At 38.2% G+C, this 20,129-nt stretch overlaps 1 long non-coding RNA gene across 1 annotated transcript in view; it reads left to right on the top strand.

Moving 5' to 3' along the window:
• Positions 1–1,214: 1,214 nt before the first annotated feature.
• The window catches only part of LOC134739821 (uncharacterized), a 66,743-nt gene continuing 47,828 nt past the window's right edge, over positions 1,215–20,129 (top strand). Inside the window, exon 1 of the long non-coding RNA XR_010126854.1 lies at positions 1,215–1,300. This is a non-coding gene — a long non-coding RNA (uncharacterized LOC134739821). The remainder of the gene's footprint in view (positions 1,301–20,129) is intronic.

The raw sequence follows: 20,129 nt of genomic DNA, 5'->3' as shown, positions 1-20,129 counted from the left end.
GGGTGTTGGACTTCCTGGTTTGATGCTCCTTTTATCTCTTATTTTTATTGCTCATAGTTTTTATCCCTTCAACTTTTTCCTTTTATGCTCTGAGAGGTTTTCTAGATCTCTGCTCCCCAACTCTTCTATTAAAATATTTATTTCAACAATCATATTTTTAATTTCCAAAACTAATATCTCATATACCCTAGTCATTTCTTTGATTGTTTCCTATTCTTGATCTATGGATTAAATAGCTCTTTAAATCCCAGTGTGCCTACTAATTAGATTTTTTTCTTAAAAACAAATCACTGAACTTGAATGATGCTCCTATTCAGTTTCTCTTGGGCTTTCTCTTTCAAACTGCTATTTTTCCTAAACTGTCGGGATGCCTTTGAGTGTTTATTGGTATTTAAGAATGAGAAATGGGAAGGCTAATGAGGAATTCTCTGGGTTTGGCCTGCTGAACTGGCAGGCATCTTTTTAAGGTGAGCAGATGAGGAGCTAATCACCATGTTGATGGCCTCCCTAAAGCCAGAATGAGGACTGCATTACTTTTAGGTGCTAACATCTATAGGAGCTGCCTTAATTCACCTTAGGTATTGTCTTAGAATATTTTTGCTGCTGTAACAGAATACCACAGAAGTTTATTTGGCTCGCGAATCTGGAGGCAGAGAAGTTCAAGATGGAGGGGCCACGTCTGATGAAGTCCTTCTCGTTGCATCTTCACGGGGCTGGAGGAATCTCATGGCAAGGAGGCATCCAGAGGCGACAGGAGAGGAAATAGGGCTGAACTCATCCTTTTACTGGGAGTCCACTTCCATGATAACTAACCACTCCCACAGTAACCATTTAACTCCATTCATGAGGGTGAAGACCTCATAACCGAATCACCTCTTAATATTGATGCATTGGGGATTTAGCTTTCAGCACATGAACTTCGAGGGCCACATTCAAACCACAGCAGTATCCTGTGGTTATTCTCTTTTTTTTCTTTTTCTTTTTCTTTTTTTTTTTTTTTTAAGAAAAATGCCCTTGTGTTTTGACTGGGAATAAATGCCTGTTGGCCTGAGCTTTGTGCAAGAGTGGAGGTGTTTACTATTTTGTTGATAGTTCTCTCACTCTCCATGGTTTTTGGCCCTGCTCCTTGTTTCCATTCTTGAGTGTGTTGACTCTGTGTCCAGGGGTTACATGGTTCTGCTGCTTTCAAATTCCTGCAGCTTTCTCAAGGCTGCTCTTTCTTCTGTTCTGTGGCAAGCCACTAATGCTTCTCCATTTACTTCCTGTCTTCTGAAAATTCATTAAAACTTCTTGTATGTTGGTGATCCTCCCATTCTCTTGGCTGTTACAGGCTTATGTCTTTATTGATTTTTAATCATCTTAGGACTCAAGAGATACAGAGTCTAACGTGGGGACTTTGTCTGTAATCTTGAAGCTGAGTCCCCTAATATGCTTAAGAGGAATCCCTTAAATTTCATACATATAAGATTTAAGCCCAGGTTTGTTTTTTTGGTTGTTTTTAAATACATTTTATTGCTTATATTTGAGGTTTACAATATGACAGTATGGAATACATTTAGACAGTAAAATGTTCACTTATGGTGAAGCAAATTAATGTATTTATCATCTCACATAGTTACTCGTATGTGTGTACATCTGTGACAAGAGCAGCTAAAATCTACTTATTTAACAGAAGTCCCAAATACAATACAATTTTATTAACCATAATCTTCATGCTGTATATTAGATCTCTAGAGTTGTTCATCCTACAAATCTGCTACTTTGGATTCTTTAACATATATCTTCCCATTTTAAGTCAAGCTTTGAGAAATAAGTAGAATGTGTATAGAAACAGAGGTTTGTAGAAGACAGACCAAATAGAGGAAATGTTTGAATCGTGGTGTGGAGATAGGTGTGACCATGCTAGGCTTGAAAGACTAATGAGGACACCAACCTAGCAGGATCCCAGAGTTTCAGGAGGATAGTCACAGGAAATAGGGCTGGCAAAGGAATCTGGATCTAGAGCTTCTCGTTCTAGATGGGAAAATTTGGCCAATAGATTTTGAGCAAAGCAAAAAAGCAATGAAATCAAGATTTTAGAAAGATTAATTTGGCAGGACATGAAAAATGCTTTGAGAGTAGGTAGACTGGAGGCAGAGAGCCAGGTAGGAAAAAATTGTGATCATCCATTTGTGAAATGAGGGATGGTGGCAGCAGAAATAGAAAAGTAGGAAGCGAAGTAGGCAAATCAGAAATGACTATGTATGGTACTCAGTGACTGATTGGATATGGAGGACAAGATGATGCTAAGTTTTCAGGACTAGATAACTATAAAGAATTATTGATATTGATGTACTTAGAAAATTCACAGTCACCCATCTGACTTCCACCTCCTCTCTCTTCAAGATTAGTTTACTCATGGTAGAAATCTTGTTTTCCAGCCTACATTTTCATAGGTAGTGGTAGCAGAGATGCCTGGTGGTAGTGACGATGGTGGAGATAGTAGTGATGATGGAGGTAGTGATAATGGAGGTGGTGGTAGATATGGCAATAGTGACGGCAAAGGTGGTGTTAACAGTAATGATGTTAATGTTCAAGGCGGTGGTAGTAATGGTAAGAGTGGTGATAATTATGAGGGATGTGAGGTGAAATAGTGGAGGTGATTGTGGTGATGATGGTACTAATGGAGGTAATTGAGATTGATGGTGGTGGTGGTGACAATGATGGTAATTATAAAGGGGGCTTGTGATGGTTATGAGGAAGGTGGTGATGGTGATGACAGTGGTGATGGAGATGATCTTGGTAGTAGTGATAATGGTGATGGTAGCAGAGATAGTTGGATGGTGGTAGTGATGATGATGGAGGTGATGGTGGTAATTGTGTTGGTAGGGATGGTGTTGGTAGGGGTGGTGGTGGCGCTGTTAGAGGTGTGGATGATTTCAGAAATGGAGGAAGTGGTATTAGAGGTGGTAATGGTGCTGGTGATGATAACAGTGACAGATGATTGTGGTGGGGATGGTGGTGGGCAGGCTAGTAGTCAAAGTGATTGTGGTGATTATAAGTGGTGATGTTGATAATGGTGGTAATGATGATGGAGGTTGTGGTGATGGTAGTAGTGGTTGCTGTAATAGTGATTGTGCTGTGGGTGTTGTAGTGATGGAGGGAATCACACTGGTGACTCTGTGGGTGGTGGTGATGGTAATAGTCCTTGTGATTGTGGTTGGGTGTGGTACTGCTATTGGGCACATCTTAGCTATGCAACTGTAACTTTAAGTCTTGATCTTACTCTTTATACACATAGGGACTTTAGGAGAAAAAGGAATATGATCTTACTCTTTCTACATATAAGGACTTTAGGAGAAAAAGGAATAGGAATAGGATCTTGCTCTTTATATATATAAGGACTTTAGGGACAAAAAGGAATGTGGCTCTCCACAGAACTATGAGACCCTGCTCTATTCTCTAGCCCCAGGTGATTAGATGAGGAGAGGAAAGCTGACTCAGGGGAGCCAATCTTTAATCTGAGTTAAGATTTTCTTTTCTTTTTTTTTTTTTTAGAGACAAGGCCTCCCAAAGTGCTGGGGTTACAGGCATGAGCCACTTCACCCAGCCTCAGTCAATTTTTTTTTTTTTTTGAGACGGAGTTTTGCTCTTGTTGCCCAGGCAGGAGTTCAAAGGCGTGATCTCGGCTCACTGCAACCTCCACCTCCTGGGTTCAAGCGATTCTCCTTCCTCAGCCTCCCAAGTAGCTGGGATTACAGGCATGTGCCACCACACCTGGCTAATTTTGTATTTTTAGTAGAGATGGGATTTCTCCTTGTTGGTCAGGCTGGTCTCGAACTCCTGACCTCAGGTGATCCGCCCGCCTCAGCCTCCCAAAGTGCTAGGACTACAGGTATGAACCACGATGCCTGGCCAAGTTAAGAAGATTTTCAACCTCTAGGATTTAGCTAAAGGCTTGGAAATTATATTGTAAGATGTGAACATTTAAACTTAAGGGACTTGTGGAGTCAGAGCTTCAGTCATCACCATGGCAATGGAATGGTGCATAGAGTCAGGGTTAAGAAATAGCTCACAAGCCATGACTAACCAGAAAAGGCCAATGTGCCAAGAGAAACAGCAGAGGAAGCAGGTGGGTAGAGAGAAGCAGAATGAGTAAGAGGCAGACTTCATCCCGCCTGACAATGTCCAGGCCCCTTGTGTTCCCAGAGACCCATCCTTGTCTGTTCTGGTATTGTATGTCCATGAGCTTGCCAGTTGTATCTACTCCATAAACTTCCCTTTTATTTGAATTACTTAGTATGTATGGGATTCTGTTTCTCACAGTGAAATATGAGGGACTAAGATGTTCATGAAGTAAATTGCTAATTTTCCATGCTTTTTGCAGACTTCTTCAAAGGTCACTAGACCCTAGATACCACTATTAGATGCATTTGTGCTTGGGTCCTTCAGCTCTCTCCCAGACAGACCACATGCCTAAGAATTTTATTGAAGACCATGTCCATTTCTCACAGGGTCCAAGCTTTACTTAACATAATCTAGTACTTAATAATTCCCCATTAGTTTTTCCAAATTAGAGTTCCTTCCCCCAATGGGACATCACATCCTGCTCCTCTAGTTGTGGGAATGTCTCTAGATTGTGTCTCCCACACCCTCTTGCTATGATCTTCTTTCTCTGGTTTGCATCCTCGTGACTTACACCTTGATCCTTCTCTGCCTGCCTCCTTCAGATGCCTAACTGGAACTCTCCATCTGACTTTGGTTTGGTTCACTCATAAGATCCTGACTCTAGTGTCTCTCTCCCACAGACAACGAAGCACAGCTGATGGATGAGCTGGACTTGGGCCTGATGCCCTAGTCTTCTGCTGGGTTGGGAGAGAGGGGTAGAAGCCTAGAGAGAACCCTTCTCTACTGCATACCATCCATGTGACAGGTGTTCTATGACTTGGGAGATCAGCATTCTTGCCTTCATTTTATAGTTGATAAACCTGAAGCTCAGAGAGCTAAAAGTAACTTGCCTAAGTTTATATAGTGAATGAGTGCCAGATCTGGGGTATGAACCCAGGTGGATTTGACTTCAAAACTCATCTTTCGCTTTTAAACTGTGCTGACTTGCCAAGGGATTAAATAAACCAACATTTGTTTAGCACTATGGCAGTGACTTTAAGTGGTCCCCCAATGTTCATGTTCTCCTTTTTTCTTAATTGCAAAGCCCTGGTTTGTTTTGGTATGGAAATGTACCCCCCTAAAAGACTCTATACCCTGGGCTTCCTGAAGCAAAGTATGCCCATGCAAAGCTGATATAATGAGATGGAAGGGTTAAGGCGTGGTGGTGGTGGGAGGGAGGTTCCAGAAAGGCTGCTAAGAGCTTATAGTTGCTCTAGTTGACAAGTTCTCTCCTGTGCCCTTTCTTCTTGCTGCTAGAGCGCTCTAATAACCACTTCGGATATGAGGATATCCTGAAGAGAGCATCCATAGTCTAGAAAAATGGAGACAGGGTCCCTGAGGTCTTCAATGCTGCCATATTGGCTCTGGGCTCCCTGCTTCTGTACTATTGTAGGTGGAAGAGCTATAAATGCCTATTTTGTTTAAGCTACTTTTATATGCAATAGGACTCAAGCACCTTCTCTATGTCAGACAGTATGCTAGCACTTTGATGTTTTGTTGCCCCTATTCCAGATGAGAATCCTGTTTCAGAAAGCTCAGGTAATTAATTTAATATCACACAGCCAGTTAAGTGGCATGATTTGGCATATTGCTCTAGTATAATATAAATCTAAATTCCTGAACATGACATATAAAATACCTGTGGTCTTCCATTTTGTTTTAGGCTTTTGAAAATGCTGTTCCCTCTGCCTAGAATTCTCTTCCTCTACTTTTCATCTGGACTCCCAGTCATCCTTCATGACCCAGTCGAAGTGCTACCTCCTCTTTGCAGTCTTTGCTAAACAGCTCTCAGGACACATCTTTCTTCTGTGCTCCTGTTGCCCCATGCTGAACCTTATTAAGACGTTGCGTTGCATAAAACACGTACATTATATTGCACAGTATGATAATTGTTTAGATGCCTGTCTCCTCTCTAGTATGTCAGCTGCTTCTTCTCCTTTTTTTTTTTTTTTTTGAGATGGAGTCTTGCTTTGTCACCCAGGCTAGAGTGCAGTGGCTTGATCTCAGCTCGCTGCAACCTCTGCCTCCCAGGTTCAAGCGATTCTCCTGCCTCAGCCACCCAAGTAGCTGGGATTAGAGGCACCCACCACCAAGCCCAGCTAATTTTTGTATTTTTATTAGAGATGGGGTTTCACCATTGACCAGGCTGGCCTCGAACTCCTGACCTCAGTTGATCCCCCCACCTGGGCTTCCCAAAGTGTTGGGATTACAGGTGTGAGCCACCGCCCCTGGCCAGCTTCTTCTTTGTTAAAATTTTAGATTCAGGGGATACATGTGCTTTTTCGTTACATGGATATTACATGAATAATGGTGGGGACTGGGTTTCATGTACCTATCTCCCAAATATTGGACATTGTGCCCAGTAGGTAATAAAACGTCATCTTCCTTAGAGGCAAGATCTTTCCATCTCTATTCTCAGCATTAGTTCACTGCTTGACACCAAAAAAGTAAATATTCATTGAATGACTAACTGCCTGAATGAATAAAAGTAGGCAATTATGTTCAATGATACCTTTTATTAATAGTAAACTTCAGGGGCTTACTCTAGCATATTGAGGTTTATCTCCTCATGTCTCTAAAGCCACCTGGGAAGCAAAGAGAAGTATGTCCCTGGTGGGTTACTTTAAATGAAGATCTAAGATCTCAGGTCTCCAGCTCATTTTTAACTCTCATTCCATAGCCCCTGCATCTAAAGATGATTGCAGCATATTTCCAATTCAAAATATCATTTTGTTGGGAGATGTGACTGAAAAGATTATAAAGGTGGATTTGTTTCTTGCCTTAATCCTTTCAAAAAATGGAATCAGCTCTAACACAGCATCCTTTCTTAAGATTTTGAAAAGTCTGAATCCATTTTAAACTAGATTGTGATTGACAAACCCACGGGAATATTAGCGAACAGTTAAATACTAATTAGCCAAACCCTGCTACTCTCCCAGCTGTCAAAGGCAGAGATAGAGACAAAAGCTTCAATTAAACCTGAGTGGTCCCCAAGGAGGGAGAGGTCAAAGGGGAGTGTTCAGTCAACTGTAAGATTATGTGAACGTGGTCCCAAGTAATAATCATAAAAAATCCAAATGTACGTTTACATATTTAAAAACACATTATACTGACATTAAAACTCTCTTTTTGTCATTTTACTCTCCTCAATCTTCCCATCATTTCAATGTTTCCCATTATTTTTAGGATAAAATCCAAAGCCTTTCCCCTGACTTTCTGCCCCCAATGAAAATTTCCAGTTGTATTTGTCACTTACTCCTTGCCCTGGAGCACCTGCCCACTGGTCAAATATGACCCCAGGTACATGGAGCTCAGGCTGAACTATACTCCAGCCTCCCCTTGGGCTGTCCAAATATGAGCTACCTATTCAGACTTAGCAACATGCTACCTCTTCTTAATCATCCGTTGAATTAAAATACCAGTTAACAACACAATTTCACTTATATAATCTCTTCTACACCTCCCTACAGCTTTAAGAGGTAGCTGTGGGGAAAGATAAATGCGCCGAGACCAAGAGAGAATTCAGTGTCATTGTCCAAAGCCACACAGACACCAGGTGAAGAGCCAGGGCTGGAGCCTAGAACTCAGACTGCAGCCCTTGCCTCTCTTGTCACATCATTGGCATCATTGACCAGCATTCCCAGGTGGTGGCTCAAAACCTGTGCCAGCTCCCAAGGAGGTTTTCCTGTCTGGGGAAAAGTGAGAAAAACATGATGAATTCTTCAAAAAGCTTAATCTAGTCAATTTACTAGACTCTCTTTTATTCTAATATTATACTTTTAGAATTAAAATGTAATTTATTTTTACTAAAGTAGTGGAAATAAGTTATGGTTGCTTTTTTTTTCTTTTTAACCCTTATTTGACATGATTAAAATTTGTCAAGCTGATGGTTATGCCTTGATTTTATTTGAAGTGTTAGTCCTTTATAAAATCCCCAAAGTTGGAAATCACAGTGCTTGTGTGTTTCACCAAGGCCTTGTTTGACTGTACAGTTTCAAAATAATCTTTACCTCTTTGCTCCTTAAAAGTAATAAATTATTGTATAATTTATTTGACAATTAAATGTAACTCTGTATTATGTCAGAAAACCAGCTCTATTATTCTGATGACAAATTCCCCCAGGACTCCTTGTAGGCTGAGTTGTCCATTCTCTCCTTGGGCCACCCTGTCAGTAGAATAATCCCCCAGTAGAGCACCTGTCACTGCCCAGCTCCTATGTGTTTACTGGCCCTCTCCCCTTCTAGGCCATGAGTTCTATGGAGTATGAATTCTGTGCCCTAACACCAGAATACCTGTCTCCATCAAAATTGGGTAACCATCAAGAATATGATCTACATCTAAACATAGGCTGTTGAACTGATGTTCAGTTGAATCAACAACATCCACAATAATGGCACCTAACATTTATTGAATATCTCCTAACTGCTTAAAATCACATTTTCTTCTCTACATGCATTATCTCATTGGAAGTGAACATCCATGAGCTGGATCATTGAAGTTTCAAATGGGATTCCATTTAGTCCAAGGAGAAAAATTTTGCAAACTGGATCATGCTTGGCCTTAAAAATAGGTAGAATAGGGAGAATGTAGACCCACCTGTATGCTGGAATTTAAAAAGCATTGACAAGGTGCCCTTGCCTGTGAGATATGCACCTATTTCTCTCTTCCAAGCTCTACCATTGGAACTTAATCCTTTTCAGTAGTTCATTAGCTTTTTCCAGAGATTTCTTTTAAAATGCAAATAATCCTGGGAAAGTAATTGCAAGGCATAAGATGGGATGGAGATATGAATGTGGTTATGAATGGTGGTGGCATGACGGGGGGTGTTGAGGAGAAAAAGTAGGGGAAGCTGCCTCCAGAAAACCCAAACTTGTCTACACAAAAAGACTTGAACTCAACCACTGGGCATTAATTCTCTATTTTATTTTACTGCTCCTACCCCAGCTTCTCCCAATTGATTTTCAAAATTTGAGCAAATATAATTCGGTATTTTTATTTAGCCTAAGTCCTCTATTCAAGTGAAGCTATGCTAACACCTATCCTCTAAAGATTACATTGCAATAAGAAGATTTGTTTCCCTGATAAATAGGTAAAGTTGGGGGGATTCATAACTTTTATATAATTCTCACAGGTATTTAAAATTCTCAAAGTTTAAGAAACATCCATTTAGAGGAGATTACTATAAAGAATTAAAACAGAACTTCTTAAATTATGGACCACTGATGTTAGGATCAACCGGGGCTTGTTGCAGATTCCTGGGACCTCTAGCAGACAACTCTTGAATTAGAAAATCTGGGGTGGGATCCCAGAATCTGCATTTGAAAATCTTCCCAGAAGCTGCATTTGAAAATCTTCCCAGAAGATGTACTTTAAAATTTGATTTAAAATTAAAAATTTGAGAACCACTAGCTTTAAGTGAATTAAGGTTCATGTTTAGTGTTATTGCATTATTCTGTAGTTATCCATATTTCTGAATTTTAATAGTTGAATAAATTCCTTGGGTTTTTCTGAAAGACAGTCATGTCATCAGAAGTAATCATTTCTCCTCCTCTTTTCAGTTTCTGTGATTGTTATTTCTTCTTATTGCAATGGCTGTGTAGTAAGTAGATCAGGGATTGGTAAACTATGAGGCACAGTCCAAATCCATCTGTCTACTCTTTTTGTATGACCCATGAATCATTTTCACATTTCAAAATGGTTTTTATGAAGAACTTTCTTTATATCTTCCATGCTGTCTCTTGGCCAGCAAAGCCTAAAATATTTGCTATATGGCTCCTTACTAAAAAAGTGGGATGGTTCCTGTTGTAGACTAAGAAAGGTACCACCCAGAACCCCCTTGCTGTGCAGCTGCAGAGAGTGCAGTCAGTAAAGTGTCTCCACTTCGTGAGGACTCTTCCAGGGTGGGCCAGCTCACTCAGAGGAAACCATCCTAGGCATCTTGTAATGGTTCTCCAAGTAAGATGGGGTAGAAAGGCCAGGCAAGGAACACTTGCTCCAGAGCTACCATCAGCTTGGCCAAGGCTTTGCTGGGCTGAGTCACAGTCGAACTTTTTTCTTTAAGAAGTCCTGCTTCCCACTCCTGCCCTTCACAGGTTTTGATCCATAATGAACATCTTCTACCCCAAGCCCTGCCCTTGACATCTGCTTTCGGAAAACCAACCTTTGGCAGGCTGTGCTGTTGAGTACAATATTAATAATCCTGATAACAACAAACCTATATCCTTCCTTCCTTTCTTCCTTTCCTTCTTTTCTCTTTCTTTCTTTTTCTTTGTTTCTTTGTTTCTTTGTTTCTTTCTTTTCTTTCTTCTCTCTCTTTCTTTCTTTTTCTTTCTTCTTTTCTTTTTTGAGACAGGGTCTCACTCTCTCACATAGGCTCTATCATCTTATTTCTAACTTGGAGAGACATGACTCTTGTTCATTGCTATATAAAATATTTGTTGTTGATTTTAAGTCGATATTCCTTGTCTCTTTAAATAAGTTTATTACTATTTTTAAGAGTGATTATATTTATTAAGAATGTTATGAAGAATGGGTTTTACATTCTATCATATATATTTTAAGAATTTTTTATTTTTAAATTAATGTAAATGGATTACACTTAGAGATAGCCTAACATTGAAACATGTCTGCATTCTAAACTTAGAAAACGATGTATAAATTTTATCTATTAATTCACTTGCATAGTACCTGCTAGTGTTTTAATTTTTAACATTGAATAAGATTAATAGTACTGTAAAATTAACTTTTTTTTGGAGAAAAATCTATGAATTTTAACACATGTATAAATCTGTGTAAATTGTGGGAGAATTGCTTGAACCCAGGAGGTGGAGGTTCCAGTGAGTCGAGATTTTGCCACTCCACTCCAGCCTGGGTGACAGAGCGAGACCCTATCTCAAAAAATAAAAATAAATAAATTGACCATATTTATTTGGGTCTATTTTTCTGTGTGAGTCCTCCAACTTTATTCTTCTTTTTCAGAATTGCTTTGGTTTTTCTAGTTCATTTGCCTTTCTATATTAATTTTAGAGTCAGCCCATCTATATCTACAAAATCCCCCAGAGATTTTGATTGCAATGGAGCTAAACTTACAGATCAATTTGGAGAGAATGGGCATCTTGACTGTGTTGAGCGTTCCAATTCATGAATATGGTAGGTGTCTCCATTTATATAGGTTTTCCTCGATATTTCAGAAGGATTTGGCAGTTTTCAATATACAGGTCCTGCACATGTTTTGTTAGTTTTATACCTAAGTATTTCTCTTTCATTTGAACTATTTAAATGGCATTTAATTTTTTTCTCAGTTTCCAGTTGTTGATTGCTAATATATGGAAATAAAATTGATTTGTGTATGTTAACCTTTTATCCTGTGATCTTACTAAACTCACTTATTAGTCTTAGGATTTTTGTGTGTTTAATTTTATCAAATGCTTTTTCTGCAGCAGTTTATGTATGATCATGTAATTTTCATTCTTTAGTAGGTTTGTATGGTAGATTACATTGATTGATTTTTGAATGTTAAACTAGCTTTGTATTTCTAAAATAAAACTCATTTGTTTCATTGGAGGAGCATACAAGAAAAAAGAAACCCTACTGGTAATGTATTAGTGCCTTAATAATTTGCTGGAATTGATTCGAGAGTGCTTTGTTGAGGGCCTTTTTTGGCCTATATTCATTAGGGATACATGTCCTTAGTTTTCTTTTTTTTTTTTTTTGTATTATCTTTGTCTGGTTTGATATCAGGTTACTGTTGGCTGCATGAAGTGACTTGGGAAGGTTTTTATTCTCTTCTATCTTGTGGAAAAAAAATGTGTAGAATTGCTATTATTACTTCTTTTTTTTATTATTATACTTTAAGTTTTAGGGTACATGTGCACAATGTGCAGATTAGTTACATATGTATACATGTGCCATGCTGGTGTGCTGCACCCATTAACTCGTCATTTAGCATTAGGTATATCTCCTAAAGCTGTCCCTCCCCCCTCACCCCACCCCACAACAGTCCCCAGAGTGTGATGTTCCCCTTCCTGTGTCCATGTGTTCTCATTGTTCAATTCCCACCTATGAGTGAGAATATGCGGTGTTTGGTTTCTTGTTCTTGTGACAGTTTACTGAGAATGATGATTTCCAATTTCATCCATGTCCCTACAAAGGACATGAACTCATCATTTTTTATGGCTGCATGGTATTCCATGGTGTATATGTGCTGCATTTTCTTAATCCAGTCTATCATTGTTGGACATTTGGGTTGGTTCCAAGTCTTTGCTATTGTGAATAGTGCCGCAATAAACATACGTGTGCATGTGTCTTTATAGCAGGATGATTTATAGTCCTTTGGGTATATACCCAGTAATGGGATGGCTGGGTCAAATGGTATTTCTAGTTCTGGATTCCTGAGGAATCACCACACTGACTTCCACAAGGGTTGAACTAGTTTACAGTCCCACCAGCAGTGTAAAAGTATTCCTATTTCTCCACATCCTCTCCAGCACCTGTTGTTTCCTGACTTTTTAATGATTGCCATTCTAACTGGTGTGAGATGGTATCTCATTGTGGTTTTGATTTGCATTTCTCTGATGGCCAGTGATGGTGAGCATTTTTTCATGTGTTTTTTGGCTGCATAAATCTGTTCATGTCCTTTGCCCACTTTTTGATGGGGTTGTTTGTTTTTTTCTTGTAAATTTGTTTGAGTTCATTGTAGATTCTGGATATTAGCCCTTTGTCAGATGAGTAGGTTGCAAAAATTTTCTCCCATTTTGTAGGTTGCCTGTTCACTCTGGTGGTAGTTTCTTTTGCTGTGCAGAAGCTCTTGAGTTTAATTAAATCCCATTTGTCAATTTTGGCTTTTGTCGCCATTGCTTTTGTTGTTTTAGACATGAAGTCCTTGCCCATGCCTATGTCCTGAATGGTATTGCCTAGGTATTCTTCTAGGGTTTTTATGGTTTTAGGTCTAACATTTAAGTCTTTAATCCATCTTGAATTAATTTTTGTATAAGGTGTAAGGAAGGGATCCAATTTCAGCTTTCTCCATATGGCTAGCCAGTTTTCCCAGCACCATTTATTAAATAGGGAATCCTTTCCCCATTGCTTGTGTTTCTCAGGTTTGTCAAAGATCAGATAGATAGTTGTAGATACGTGTTGTTATTTCTGAGGGCTCTGTTGTGTTCCATTGATCTATATCTCTGTTTTGGTACCAGTACCATGCTGTTTTGGTTACCGTAGCCTTGTAGTATAGTTTGAAGTCAGGTAGCGTGATGCCTCCAGCTTTGTTCTTTTGGCTTAGGATTGACTTGGCAATGCAGGCTCTTTTTTGGTTCCACATGAACTTTAAAGTAGTTTTTTCCAATTCTGTGAAGAAAGTCATTGGTAGATTACTTCTTTAAATGTTAGAATTTACCAGTGAAATTACGTAAGCCTGGAGCTTTCATTTGAGGAAGGGTTTAAACTACCCAATTTCATTACTACCTACAGGACTAGTCATATTATCTATCTCTTTGTGGGTGAGTTTTGACAGTTCATGGCTCTCAAGGAATTAGGCCATTTTATCTAAGTTGCTGAACTTTTATTCATAGGGTTATTGCAGTATTCCCACATTATTTCTTTAACCTATATGATGTTTGTATTGTTACTCCCTCTTTCATTTCTGATGGTGGTAATTAACATCATTTCTATTTTTTCCTTTGTCAGTCTGTCTATAGATTTTCCAATATAATTGTTATTTTAAAGAACCAACTTTTGGTTTTATTAATATTCTGTATTGTTTTCTTCTTTTCAATTTCATTGATTTCAGCTCTTGTCTTTATTGTTTTCTTTTCTCTGCTTGCACATCTCTATTTTAATTATGCTATCACATCTAAATACTTAATCACCTAATTTTCTTTCAACTCTTAAATGGTTGTAGTATGTCTTCAACCAATTATTCTTTAAAAATATATGTCATATAATATTTTGAACCCTTGACTCTGAAAATTTACCTTTGGTGGTCATACATGAAAGCCAACTTAGCTAGGTATAAAATTCTTAGGTTATAATGCATCTTTTTTTCTAATTCAAAGACTTCTATTGACTTTTCATGTTTAATGGTTATTATTCTGGTTTGTTTTGAGTAATTTTAATAACTGCAGTTTATTTACAAAATTCAGACTAATTATTTTGTTCCCATGCCAACAAAATACATTTGTTCCCAGACAGCTGGTGTGATGCATCATTCTAAGACTTTTTATGAGAGATAGAACCACATTTAATTTTGGCCACATCTTATTCTCATGACAGTTTGAATACTTGCCTCTGTTTTCTGGAAAAACAAAAACAAAAACAAAAAAACCTTGAACCACAGTGTCAAAGACAACACATTTTTTTTTTTAATGTAGGTGTAGCTTCACTGACATCTAGCATATAGAGACACAAATTCAACATATAGAGATGTCTGAGGCTACCCTGGTTCTTGTTCCATCATAGGAAACTGGTTTTCCGTCTTGCAAATGAGAATATTTTCTTTATTTTTGCAATTCAAGTGTTTTGCCAAGAGGTTTACAAGTGTGGGTCAATTTTCAATAATTTTTATCTGGAATGTAGTGAGTTCATCAAGTCTCCAGGTCTTTCTTCAGCTCAGAAAAGTTGTATTAGATGATATATTTCATTATTTCTTTGTGTAGCATTTCTGGTTATGTACAATCCAGGCCTCTCCTTTGTAAATCATAGTGATTTGCCATTCCCTATTCTGTATGTCTACTGACTTTCAGTTTTCATTGTATGTTTTTCTCTGTAGTCAGTTCTTATTTTGCTACCTTTTAATCTAATTTTATTCTCTTATTTTCAGATTTTTGTACCTATTTATTGAGATTATTTCTATTTGCACTCTTCTAAATATACCAATTAGTTTTCTGAAATTGTTTTCTAAATCTTGCAGTAAATATTTCCTAATCTTATACTTTTCTTCTGAGTCTTTGTTACATTGTTATTTTTCTTTTTTTTTATTATCTAAAAGGCAATAGAGTTTAAATGGACATTTGTTTAATGAATAAGAGGGGTAAGAAAGGTGAAATCTTTCCAGATACTGGCTATGTGAATTACCTTTGGCCCCTCTTTGACTCTACTTATGTAATGGTTGAATTCACTTTTCACATCTGTAGCTACAGGCTAACTGATTTGCACAGTTTCCAATCTAATACCCAGGCTTTCAACTAATGTGTCTTTCTACTAAGATGGCATCTATTCCTACATCTGATGTCCACCTGTCTGATAGTGATGGAATGCATGAACAGGCATAATTCCCATGGCTATCAACTTTCTTCCTATGTCTGCACATGCCTATAATAAGTTTCTCTTGGTGGTTACTAACCCCATGTACAATGCTCAAATGAAAGTCTTCTACCTGGCATTCACTCTTTGACTGTAAGACGATGTCATTAGATCAGAGAGGTTTATAGGCAGATGGGAACCGTAGTTCAGCTGTGTCTAGTCGTTGAAGGGAAGACTTATGCCCAGTGTTCTGGGTGGTAAAACTGGAATCTCTGCGTCAGTGGTGGTACAAAATACAGTAAATACAGTATCATTCTACATTTTATCTCCTTTTTTGTAAGCCCATTTATTGCGAAGTTAGAAGATACTAAACACAGAGCTATGAGCCAACATCATTTTGTGCCAGAAGTCCACTTCTAGAGTATTTTTAAAGTATTAGGTTTTGTTGTAAAATCCAGCCAAAATCTAAGGCATTTATTTTGAATGAAGACACACTGCTGTTTGTCTTATCATATACACCTCCTCCTACATATTCTTATATGTAAATATGCCAAAATTAAATACTCACACTGTACATTCACTCCAGACACTTGATAAAGGACTTTTGAGGTAATTTATAAATATCTATTAAAGTAAAATAATAGCAACTGTTGTCAAAAATAGCATCCACTTAAGTATACGCACAACTGATGGTCTTCAAAATCATTTTATGTTGACCCATTTTTTTCATTTTATTATAATGCTGACATAATATTCTTTTCCAAATCATTTCAGAGTTATCAATTCCTCTCTCTCACAAATTCCCAGTCCAATTAGCAAATCCTTATGTATCCCATTAAACAATTTTTTATAGTGTCTTGCAGAGTTCCACATCCAACATTATCTATTTCTAGCCTGTAGTTCTTCCCATAGGAATTCTTTTGCAATTCTTAAATGTCAAATCATTTATTTTCAAAAGAAAAACTGATAAACAAATTGCAGAAAAATGTGTGTTTTTCTCCCAAGAAAGATTACTGCAAAATTTAGGAAAAACTCATAGACCTCTGATTTATCATCTACAATAATCCTGCTTTCCACATTGGCCTCAACTAGTCCCACACTTCTTTCCTTCCTAATTGCAAAAGCATAGCTGGGGAATGGCATTAACTATGGAACCAAAGGCAGGAAAATGCTCAATTTAAAAAGCTAGGAAGACACGGACTGTATATAGTTACGCATTTTTCATTTAAAACATTTTTAGCAGCCATCTTACTGACTGATTTTCTTTGCCCTCTATTAGCATGTGTTTTTTAAAAGGCAGTTAACATGGTCCAAACCACTGTTTTTACTGTTTTTAGATCCCTGTTTTTCTTTGTTTGAACAATGGCTGTAATCATGTTTTCTCAGGTCTCTTAGAAGTTACACTAATAAGAAGTAGCAGACAGTTCTGTCCCATGCATTCTAAAAGCAGCTTTCTCATGTGGCAAGACAAGAAAGGAAAAAAAAATCATTGAACCTAAAATGAGGCCCTATATCTGAGAGCCTGTGAGGTCATGTCTGCACAGCATTTTGGAGTTCTGCTAACGTTTTTCTAATGGAGGTAGGGGTGAGTTGGTGATGACATAAAGGGCCCCGAGAGGAAACTGCCAACTTTTGCTTAGGTGACAAGACCAGTTCAGAAAAACAAACAAACAAAGAATGACACAATCAGCTCTCTACTCCTCCCCTCCTCCACTTGCAGAAATGGAGTTGAGGCTTGTCTAAATCACCTCCACAGCCTTCCTCTGCCTCCTTTGAAAATAGGTGTTGATTTACAAATCAATACTCTTTAGTTCTTACTACCCTCACTGGAAAAAGTACAAAGTTGGCCAAATGTGTTTCTGAAAAGTTTATTTCCAAGCTAAATCCAAGGCACAGTTGTGCCCACAGGGCCATCTGTTGGCTCATCAAATAAGCACCAGAAAATACATCTGGCTGTGCGTTTGGGAAACAAAGGTTAATTTCAAAATTGGCAGAAGAATTTGTGGGGGGAAATCTCTCATTGTCTTGTGCAATGACTTATGAGATCACCTTAGTGAAGAAAGATCCCAAAGAGCATGGCCCAAGGGCCAAGTAAGGCCTCTGCCTCACAAGCTGAAGCTTGGGTTCCCAGGGCAATCCCCAGAAGGAAGAGAGCTGGTCCTGGAATACGAAAGGGAAGACTAGGATGGCGGAGTGGAGGGAGACAGCCCAGAAGAGTGGCTGGAGGTTGAAAGCAGAAGAGAAAGCAGTCTCCCAGAAGTTCCCCATGGTGGGTATGATGGAGATACTTTTAATATCTGAATTATTTGATATCTAGTCTTAAGTTTTTTGCATTATATTGTCAATTCTCTTTATTTGCCATATTTATATCCTATGAAGTTGCTGCAAACGCTGAATCTTAGGGTGGGGAAGGCCTTTTAAGGCATGATGTCATAGGCAGAAATCAAAAAGGAAAGATCAATGAATTCAATGCATAAAAATTTAAAAATTTAAAACTGTATAGCAAAGAAACAAACAACAACCTACAAACAAAATGACAAACTGGAAAAAAGCATTTATGGTATTTTTGAAGAAGGGTTAATATTCTTAATGTATGTAATTCTTTACAAATAAACAAGAACATAGAAAGATAATTAAAAGATACAAGCAAGTGCTATGGACTGAATATTTGTGTCCCCAAAATTCATATGTTGACATCCTAATCCCCAATGTAATGGCATTTGGAGATGAGGCCTTTAGGAGGTAATTAGGTCCTGAGGGTGGAGCCCTCATGTGGGATTAGTGCTCTTGTCAGAAGAGACATGAAAGAGCTTGCCCTTCTCTCTCTCCCCTCTATCATGTGAAGACACAGCAAGAAGATAGCCACCTGCAGACAGGAAATGGCCCTCACTAGACTTCAGGTCTGCTGGCACCTTGATCTTGGACTTCCCAGTCCTCAGAACTGTGAGAAATAAATGTCTGTTGTTCAAACCACCTAGTATATGGTATATTTGTTAGAGCAGCCTGAACTGAATAAGACAGCAAACAAATCTACCCCTCTCCAAAGTATAACTAAAGACCAGGAAAAAAAAAAAAAGAAAGAAAATAAATTTGAGATCACAGTAACCAAATAAGTGAAAACTAGAATGATATACTTTTTTTAACCCATCAAATGGGCAAAGATGAAGGGAAAAATAACATCTGTCATCTGTCAGTCTGTCAGAGAAAGAAGTCGACATCTACTGACATGGGAAGCAACGTGATACATGTGTTTAAAGGGTATCTCAGCAAGGGTAAAATATCAAAAGCCAGCACCAGATATCAAAAGTCTTGAAAACGTGCACACCCTTTGCTATAGCAAATCTCCCCCTAGTATTTTTTTCTAAGAAAATTATTATAAATGTTCATCTTTAACTATAAGAATTTTTAACACAGTGTTGTTTAAAATAAGTACCCAACCATATAATGCTTTGGTAATTAAAGCATGGTAAATGCAGACATGGAGTATCATGTAGCCATTAAAAGACCATTTTAATACATGGAAAGGTGTCCACAATATAAAATGAATTAAGTGAAAAATCAGTTTATAAAACAATGTCTTCAGTTATTCATGTAATCAATTACTTTAATAAATATTTGTTAAGTTTCAATATGTGCCGTGTACCAGGCAGTGATCACATATGTAGTACTATAACAGTACCTGACCTATTTTTTAAACTGTATGCACACAAAAATATATATTACAACACATACACACAGAAAAAATACTGGAAGGCTATCCGCTAAAGTATTAATAGTAGATATCTCTGGATACATGTGATTTTCATTTCTTGCACTTTAATTATGATTTCTAAATTTTGTACAGTAAACTTATTTCCTTCTGTAGGAATACAAATCTTAATTTTTTAAGTCATTTGCCTGTTTTACTCTCCTTTTCTTTTTACATTCTTTAACCATTTCCCCCTGTCTCCCAGTGTGATATCTTGATGTAGAACCAGAATAGGAAATCAATTTCACCTGAAATAGTAAAGCGGCCCAAGACAGACAATGAGGCTGAGGAACTTTGCAGGCAAAGAAATGCATGCTGAATGGAGTGACCTCCTATTTATCAGAAAGGAAGGAGAATGGTACCTATTTGGATTATCAGAGATTTAACTCACAGCCCACGCTTCTTTTGAGCATCTCCTTCTGTCCACTCACACTGCCGCTTTCCACCTGGTTCCCTGAGGCTGGTTTTCCCACCTCCAATCTGTCCTATGTCTCATGCTCTCCACACTACCTAATACAATCCAAGATCTTCAGCCTGGCATTCAGAGCTCATCTGCCCGGTCCCGGCCTACCACCCTTCATTATCTTCCCTACACCTTTCAGTGCAGTCCAATCCAACCACTGCCTGCCCCGCTGACCTGCCCTGTGCTGTGGTTTTGCTCACGCTCTGCCTGGTCAAAGCCATCCCTTCATTCGCATCTGCTCAGACCATACTTTCTCCACAAGACTTTTTCAGCAGTCTTCCTTCCAGGTTTCCCCATTAGCATATGTTTGTACCTGTATTATGGCACATGTCTCTGCCTGACATTACAGTTCTTTGTATGAGAGCTGTATCTTTTTGTGTCCTCAGAGTGCACAGGAGCTCAGTGCACATTTTCCCCACTGAATTCACCATGCTAAATTGGAATTAGCAATTTTCTTTGTATTTATTGATTTATTTATTTTTATTATTATACTTTAAGTTCTAGGGTACATGTGCACAACGTGCAGGTTTGTTA

This window comes from Pongo pygmaeus, chromosome 6 (genome assembly GCF_028885625.2).
Source record: "Pongo pygmaeus isolate AG05252 chromosome 6, NHGRI_mPonPyg2-v2.0_pri, whole genome shotgun sequence".
Lineage (NCBI taxonomy): Eukaryota > Metazoa > Chordata > Mammalia > Primates > Hominidae > Pongo > Pongo pygmaeus.
Note: the sequence above shows the minus strand (reverse complement) of the source record. Positions and strands in the feature narration are given on the sequence as shown.